This window comes from Podarcis raffonei, chromosome 5 (assembly GCF_027172205.1).
Source record: "Podarcis raffonei isolate rPodRaf1 chromosome 5, rPodRaf1.pri, whole genome shotgun sequence".
NCBI lineage: Eukaryota > Metazoa > Chordata > Lepidosauria > Squamata > Lacertidae > Podarcis > Podarcis raffonei.
Genome location: NC_070606.1, coordinates 20,095,548 through 20,104,741, shown reverse-complemented (window position 1 = coordinate 20,104,741; position 9,194 = coordinate 20,095,548). Strand labels below are relative to the sequence as shown.

Here is a 9,194-nt window from a genome sequence, read left to right as displayed (position 1 = left end):
CCTTTTAAAATTTTGTTCCTTCTTACTCACGGATAGTCCAATTACGTTCCGAATGTCAGGAAGAAATCGGCGCTCTCCGTCAAATGGCAGCACAGCTTCACTTCGCGGGCTGGGTAGCGGCTCTCAGTACCGCGCTCCCCGATGCCGCTCCGGAGCCTTTAAAAAGACTCCTTTGCAGTGAGGGGGGCGCTAAAGGTACCCACCGAGCCTCCTTGCTCCCAGGCTTCTGCGCCTGAGATTTTAGGGGTCCCCGCTTCGCCGTAGCGGTCAGACCCGAACTCGCGAAGCAGCCTCCTGGAGCGGAGCTCAGCAGGAGGCAGCCATTAGACGCTGGCGCCGACCGGAAGTCCTTATGAGGCAATCCTTGTGGCAGTTGCTGATTTCTTTTAAGTTCCGGGTCTGCTCCAAGCAGCTGAGAGAGGTCAGTCTGCATTCTGCTGCAAGTGGTCTTCATTTCGATTGCTATGTGTCTCCCCTGCCCCATTTTTGTTGAGGCCTTCACTAGACCTTCAGAAAGCAGAATTGGGTATGGAAACCAGCTTCTACTAAAAAGAATAGGGTTATATGTATGTCAGGGAACTGCCATCGGAACTAGAGGAGGAGGCGAGGCTCCACAGCGATGCTGGAGAGGGGCCAAGCAGGGAGAGAGGCAGGTCTCCTGTTGCGGAAGAAAATCAGCGCAACACCAGGGATAGAGGGGGGCCAATGGGGGAAGCAGAGAGCAGGCTCCGGGACTCTTCACTGGACACCAGTGGGGAGAGCACAGGTCCTCCGCTACCCATGCCCTCCCTGCGCATAAGACTTCCGCGCAGGGAGAGTAGGAGGAGACTTTTATGTTGGAAAAGGTTTAAGAAACACCCACTGACGGATTCTGCTAGCGACTGAACAGCCACGGAGTGGATGGCTGTCCAGCAAGAAATGGTTTAACCAGCCAACCTAGCCCAGAGTTTTTCATGAACCTTGTCCCTGTCCTGTAAATGATGTTTCTTGTATGGGCCTCAGAAAGGTTGCATGGCAACTTATAACAGTTGTGTATTAGTGTTATACAGTACCATCTTTACAGGTGACACTTTATGAAATTGCATAAGCAAAAGAAAAATCCAGCTGGTCCCTGTGCTCAGGAGTTTACAACATGAAAACTACAATGTTGAAGATCTGCAGAACTGGAAGTTGAGTGCTCATTTCTGGCTTTTGGCAGGGGACATCATTTGTCTTAATGTACACAAATATACATGTCCAAATAATGGACATGCCATATAAATCAAGGGTAGGGTTGCTGACCCTCCAAGTGTCCCTATTTTCCAGGGACGTCCCTGATTTAGAGAAGCCATCCCAGTTTCTGATTTGATCCTGGGATGTCCCACTTTTCCTTAGGATGTCTGTATTTTCATTGGAAAAATGTTGGAGGGTATGGAGTTATCCAACCCCTGAGTTGTCTGAAGGCAATCTTGTATAGGGAAGTTTTTTAAATGTCTTATTATGTTTTTATATATGTTGGAATCTGCCCAGAGTGCTGGGGCAACCCAATAAGTTGTGTGGAAGATAAATAGTAAAATTATTGTAATTGAATGGGATGTCCCTATTTTCATTGGAGAAATGTTGGAGGGTATGAGGTTGCCATACGTCTGGAAATTCCTGGACATGTCTGCTTTTGTGGGTCCTACATGCCCATCTGGGGGGCATTATACATTTGAAAGCAAATGTCCTGGATTTGGGTTTTTTTAAAAAAACATTTCTTTGTGTGTCCGGGCGGCAGTGACTCGGGCTCTGGCTCTGGTGTGGGTGGCTCAGGCTCGGCAGTGACAGAGGAGCTATCGAGAAATTGCCCTAAAACAGCTCTACAGCTTTTTGTGTCCAGATTTTTAGCTCTTGAAATATGGCAACCCTAATCAAGGGGGAAAGATGTGTCTATATCTGAGCATCTTTCATGAAACAACAAAACGGTTAGCAGTGCAATCTTGTATATGTCTACTCATAAGTAAGCCTTGTTGAATTCAGTGGTACTTACTCCCAGGTAAGTGAGCAAAGGAGCGCAGCTGAAGAATGAGATTTTGTGTGAAAGAACTAAAAAGAAGCTATCGTTTACGAATGTGGTTTCAGGCAGTAAAATAGCAGGAATAAGATGTACTGCCAGACCTCCTGGAAATATCTTGGTTGTTTCCCTCCATCACTCATTGTTACATTCAGTGAGTCAGTGGCAAATAATGTAACAAACATATACTCATCTTCACCCAGTGAATGCTGGATGATAAGTCTCCTTCTTCATCTGTTTGTGTGAATTACTACAGCACCATGCAGCCAATCATGAAATCCGCTCCATGCTATGTTGCAGGAGAGAAGCAGGGGCACTGGGGTCTCAGGCCCATTGAGACACCAAGCAACTCCCTTCTTGCTGCCTGCAGAAGCAAAGGAGGCCACTTGGAAGCAGCACTTCATATAGGCAGCCCTTCCATCTGTTGAAGACAGGTTTATGAGCTCATTGGTACACCACACTCCCACAGGCAGTCTGCTTTGAGATTGCCAAGTATCTGGGGCCAGGTTACATGAGATCATGCAACAGCTGGTTGACAGGACCAGCCCTAGCATTGCGCAGAGTGAGGCAACCACCTCAAGTGACATATGGTAGGGGGAGGGCAGCAGGAGCAGCCCCCAACCCAACAGTTCCTCCTAAGTGCCCTTGCCATACCCACCTTCTGTTGGAGCACAGAACTATGTAGGCCACACAGCCCACTTTGTGCTCCCCAAATGACGTTGTTGCCCTCAGGTACCATGGAGGACGCTATCTGTTGCCAGTATTGAACATGCAGCTGCTAGTCCAGTTAGCTTCTATATGTGGAATGCAAGGGCAGAAGACTGCATTCAGTCTTTGCTTCTCCTGTCCAGCCAGCTCCCATGAGGAGGACGGGTGTCCCTTAAACTCCTTAGCTAATCAGGAAAAAGTAATGGATCTCCATATCAACAAATACCTTTCAACAAAAAAAGGCTCTCTTTCTAGAACAGAGCCCAGTTCCTAGAGCTAACTCAAGGGCAATGATTGCCACTGTGGGCTCCTTTGGCAGGAATGGAAGGATACAAATTCAATTACTACTACTACTACTACTAATAATAATAATAATAATAATTTATTATTTATACCCCAGCCATCTGGGTGGCTCTGGGTGGCTCCCAACAGAATGTTAAAAACACGATAAAACATCAAACATTAAAAACTTCCCTAAACAGGGTTTCCTTCAGATGCCTTCTAAAAGTCAGGTAGTTGTTTATTTCCTTGACATCTGCTGGTAGGGCGTTACACAAGGTGGGCGCCACTATTGAGAAGGCCCTCTGCTTGGTTCCCTGTACCCTCACTTCTTGCAGAAGGCCCTTCAGTGTCCGGGCTGAATGATGGGGGTGGAGACGTTCCTTCAAGTATACTGGGCTGAGGCTGTTCAGGGCTTTAAAGGTCAGCACCAACACTTTTAATTGTGCTCAAAAACATACTGGGAGCCAGTGTAGGTCTTTCAGGACCAGTGTTATATGGTCCCAGTGGCCACTCCCAGTCACCAGTCTAGCTGCTGCATTCTGGATTAGTTGTAGTTTCTGGGTCACCTTCAAAGGTAGCCCCACACTACCTGGTGAAAGGTGTCACTTGGTTGAATCCAGCTAAGTTAGAGTAGACCACCTGAAAGTAAGCTGTGTTCAATCATTTCAGTGGATCTACTCTGAGTATGACCTTTGCCTTCTGGGAGAAGCAGAATCCTTTGTTGATGGTGTGGTCTCAGTAGAAGCCTGGAAAAGAGGGGATCTGTGACAACTGATATGCAAAGGGCAGAGATTGTTTTTCAATGTCTCAACAGCCAAAACTAACAACTAAAAAATGGCCTGAAAACACAGGTTGAACTAATTGTTTTCTTTTGTTAAGCTGTGTGTGATGCAGGTGCAAGTAGAAATCTTTATTTCAATATACCTCTGTTTATATCTCATCTGTCTCTCAAACATTTATTTCACACTTGTTCTAAGTGGCTGTCCACACAGTACACTTTACACACGATGACAGTTAAGGGCACAGTAGTGTTAAGGATGTCTTCCTACAAAGACAATTTTGCTGCGATTTCTCTGCATGGGAGCTGGGAACTGCCAGTAACTACTATAAGAAGTGCCTTTGCACTTTTCTATGAGACAGCAGTCGCGAGAAACAGCAGTAAGTGTCCCTTAGATGCATTGTTTTTCAGCGCCCTTTGCTTTATTTTCGCAAGGTTTAGTTTTCGCTGCAAAAGGTGTGGAGAGCATAAAAACGTTAGCAAAAAAACAAAAAACCCAACCTTCTTCCTTCCAGTCTTGAACACATCTTTGTGGCTGTTTGTGGCCATTTTCTCCTCTGTTCCGCTTATGTTTGGGAGGACGGGGAACAGCTGACTAAAGGAATAGGGACCCCCACTTCTGCGCCAAGCTCAGTGCAGGAGATTGACCCATTCGCTTCAGCAAAACGGCATGTTCACTCTTTCCCTGATACCCGGCTATTGCAAACAGTTTCACACACTTTCACCATTGGGTGCCAAATACTCTCCAAAACAAGGGAAGGCTTGTTTCATAAGGAGAAGGGGAGGGGGGACAATTACAGCCCCCTGCCTTGAATATTATGTTTTTATTCTGCTCTTCTCCTCAATGAGCTCAGGGAAGCCTACACAGTCTCTCTCTCCTTCTTCGCATTTCGTCCTAAACAAATAAACCTTGTGAAGCAGCTAGGCGGGGAGAGAGAGAGAATGGGACTGACCAAGTGAGGTCCATGGCTGAGTGGCGAGCTGAAACCCAATCTGCCATTCATTGTTTGACACTGTCCACTATCTGACACAAGCTCTTTCCCCTTTGTCTCAGCACTTAATGGTGCAAACGTCTGCGTGGGATCTCCTTCCTGCCATTCCATTTCTGGTTTTACTTGTTTGGGTATTGCTCTTGAATCGAAAATACTGATTTATTTTTGGAGGTGGAGTGGCCGGGAGCTAAGGAAATTACCTGCCTTTCAACACCAGCTCTAAACATTTCCTAATGTCCTACCAAAGGAATGCATTATTTTCCCCATCTCATATGTCTAGGTGGCTTGCGACATCATTTTTCTCATGACACGCAAATTACCTCCACATACAGCACGAAGGCCTTCCTATAGTTTCTCCTTGGCATCAGAAACAAATTGCCAGACACATGTAAAATATTTGAGTCCAGTCCATGCCTCTGCCTTTGATTCTGCAACAATTGTGAAGGATGAGTTTCCCTGTTCTGTACGAGAAACAAAGGCTGATTAGGGATGGCAGAGAAATTCAATTCAGTTTGAATTTTAATGTGAACCTGCCTAATTCACCCTTCCTAAAAAAAAAAAGTGAACCTAAATGCTGCCCTTTGAAATCCACACATCTCTGCATTTTATGATGCAGTTCCCCAACCTAAAGATTTATAGAAAGTGCATATATTAGAGGAAAGCGTGCATAAAAGAGCATATATTAAAGTGCTTGCAGGACTGCACATATTAGGCAGAATTGTGTATGTTGTGAGAAAACCTGCCTTAAAATGCTGAATTTATTTATGATGACTTCTTAAAATATATTTGCAAATTGATGCAACAATATAGTTTGAGCTGGGTTGTAAAAATTTTGCCCCAGCCTGCAAAAAATTGAGGAAGGGGCTTATGTTAGTTCTGCTTTAACTGGCTGAATCTAATTCTTATGTATTTAACAACATTTCCACCCCACTCTTCCAACACTGAAGCCTCCAGAGCTGCTAACAAGTAAAAGAACTATTTAAAACAACAATCATCTCATTATAACCATAAAAGAGCAGAATATTACTGAGCATTAGTAATGGCAAGATGTGTCAGTAATAAAAAATAAAGGAACACCAGACACTTCCAGACTGTCACTCTTTGAGGATGCAGTTCAATTACACACTGGCAAATTCAGGTTGCACAGAGAAAGCGGATTTGGTGCTCATGTACAACAAAACCGATTTTTTCCAATGACGTTTTGTGCTAAGGAAAGTGACAGGGCACGGGGTAATAATTGCTCGATGCAACCACCCTGCAGTGTGATCCGAATGAATGCTCATCAGTCAGGTTCTCTGGAAGTAAAAGTATCAGACCCTCTGGGGTGCCAACACTTCAAAGGCCCTATCTAGGATCGCTGCCTCAGATGATGATGAAACTCAAAGACTACAATCTCAGGGTCAGGTTAAATGAAGATACATATAGAGGGGTTGATGGAGAGAAGAGAGAGACCTGTGTAAAGACAGGTCAGAGTGAGTTTCCCTCAAGGTGTAAGGCTGAGGAAAGGGAAAACTTTTTTCAGGCGAGAGTTGGGAAGACTCACTTCTTTAGATGTGAAGATTAAGGTATAATTATGGTAGTGGGCTATATACACGCCTAAGAAACAGTTTCTACCCAAATGCGATTTTGGTTTTAAACGCATTGTAAGGAGTCTGTATGGGAGTATATTGTATTTAAAAATGGGGTATCAGAGTTTTTAGGGGGCTAACCAGGTTGGGATAGCTGGGATAGTAGGCTTGTTGGGTTTTGAATGTCTTATGTAGATTTTCAATTTCGTTGTTCTGTATGGGACAATGGCAATAAAGATTATCGTATTGTACATATAATTTTGTGTTTTATTATGATTACTACTGGTATTAATATTATTTTATTGCACCGTGAAAAAATTTAATAAAATATTTGTGTGGGCGGGAGGAGAATGCAACCTCAGGGTCTGGGAAGGTTTATGTGGAAGAAAGCCATTCTGGGCTTTGAAACTGAGCCATAGCTATGGGGAGGGGAGGAGACTAGCCAGGGTTTTTTTGCCCCAGGTGAAGCCTGCAGAGGTGCTCCATGGGGGCTCCTAGCCTATGTGTACACAAATGCACATGGGTGTGTGTGCCAAACTGGGTCTTTGACCCAGGTGAAATAAAGCCTAGTTTCGCCCCTGCTTTAAAGTTCAGAACCAGTATTTTCCGTTCATCCTGGAAGCAGACCAGAAGCCCATATAGTTCATTTCAAGACTGCCAAGGGATGTTCTGAAAAACCTGTCCCAGTTAGTAATCTATTTGCTATTAATTAAGAGACACTATAAAATGAGCGTCCAGTTTGCCAGCCCAATCAAGGGGGAGATTGTCTTCTGCCATTCCCCTCAACAGTAATCAACTGGCCTCTAAACATTTAGCAAAATGGGTCCACTTCAAACATTATTCTAAACCGGCAGCAGGTCTTGCCCGACCCCCTTTTTTCCCCTCTTTCCACCAAGAGAAATTCAGAGGCATCTTCTTCTTGTGGAAAAGATTTTCCTCGTGGAAAACACAATCTGGCTTCATTTCACTATCATGCAGCACATAATGTGTGTCATTTTAATAAAGGGGTGTGTTTTTGAGTGGCATAAACTAAACCACAATGCAGTAAGCTGTGTGGTTCTTTTTCATTTGCCCAGAAAGGCCAGGTTGGGAAAATGTATTTGTAGTCAGGGCCATGTTTGACTTCCTCTGAAATCAGGAGGTATTGATTTGTTTTTTTCCCTCGACTGATCCTCTCCTCTCTGTTTCCAGCTTCTTGCTGTGGTTTTGGAGCAGCTGCAGCCCAAAGCATTGTGGGAACGGCTTTCACATCTGAGCCCATTAGTCACCAGATGTCATCTGCTGCTGCCAGGGCTTCAAACAGCCGAGCAGACAATGTCCCATGCATGCTGAACATCTGAATGCCGACTCCTTCAATAATGTGGACAGCTCAATGGGTTCGAATGACATCCCAGAAGCACCTGACCTCAAAGCCATGTTTATACTGACACCTACAGCTCTGAGAGGAAACACAGGCAGCAGCCGAGGATTTTCAAGACCAGCTTTGTGAGCTGTTGCTTTCACGTTTATTTAAAGAAGAAAGAAGGTGGGGGAGAGAAACCCAGAAAGATTAATTGAGTGGATTTGCTAGAGGAAATAGACTTTTGATTGACTTTTTGCATTCATTGCATTTCATTTGCTTCTGCTGTGCAGAAGCATCAAACAGGGTTATTAAAAAGGTGACTTAGAGCCAAACAAAACATGACTTGTTTGGATGCTAAAATCCATTATTTCATTTGAAACAACAACACACTGTCTCTCTCTCTGCATGTGTGTGTGTGTGTGTGTGTGGGTACACCCCCCCCCCCCCGCTTCAGAAACTAAAACAACTGTAGGCATAGAGTCGGCTTCAGGAATAGGGGAACCCTCAAAAATAAACCATCAGGGTTCCCATTTACCCTAAGGAAAGCAGAGGGTTGAAGTGGGCAAACTGATGGATGATCCCAGAGATCTCTGCTCACATGAATTGTGCAAGGTAACCAAATCACATGAAAAGGAAGTGAATATACCCCTTCCCAGCAGTTACGGGGGGGGGACCCCCAGTAATGGTTTCTTTCAATGGAAGGCAATAGCAGTCCCAGTTAAAACTAAGAGGAAAGCAAAGGCCATGTTGGTGACTTTTTCTGAAAGTTTTGGTCCAGTTCTTCTCCGTGAGGCCTCTGTTGACCTCTGGGTCCCAGCCACTGCCCCACAGAGAGATTTATTGTGAGGGTTGCTGTCTCTGATTTACTTACTTCACTGTCATTCTTTTCTCCAGATTGCCATCCCAGAGAGAGCCAGATTAACTGTTAGGCTAATAAGGGTACAACCTTAGACACTCATATTTTAAGCCAATTTCCTAGCTGTGGAAGCTGAAAATTCCTGTAAGGGGCAGGCAGTTTCTCATAGTCTTATGTTACTTGCAATGTTCCTTACAGGAGCTCAACCCTCACTTATCCTCTCACAGGTCACCCAAAGCCTATGCTCCCAGCTCATCCCACCACCTTCCCCCAAACTTCCCCTCATAACCTGCCCAAACCCCCTTTTAAAATTCGCCTGGGCTGCCTGCCTGCTTGCTCACTTGCTTACTGGTGTGTTGTCATGGTAGAGTTGCTAGGGCCACCTGCTGGTAGCCGCACAAACTGCCATGTGATGATAGCCTTACAATTTTATTATATAGTAAGACATACGGGTGGCGCTGTGGGTTAAACCACAGAGCCTAGGACTTGCCGATCAGAAGGTCAGAGGTTTGAATCCCTGTGACAGGGTGAGCTCCCGTTGCTTGGTCCCTGCTCCTGCCAACCTAGCAGTTCAAAAGCACGTCAAGTGCAAGTAGATAAATAGGTACCGCTCCGGCAAGAAGGTAAACGGCGTTT

At 45.0% G+C, this 9,194-nt stretch overlaps 1 long non-coding RNA gene across 1 annotated transcript; it reads left to right on the top strand.

Annotated features, from left to right (window-relative positions):
• Positions 1-351: 351 nt before the first annotated feature.
• LOC128413390 (uncharacterized) lies at positions 352-7,952 on the top strand. The gene is made up of 2 exons (XR_008330319.1): positions 352-421; positions 7,552-7,952. It is a non-coding gene; the product is annotated as an uncharacterized LOC128413390 (long non-coding RNA).
• The last annotated feature ends 1,242 nt before the right edge of the window (positions 7,953-9,194 follow it).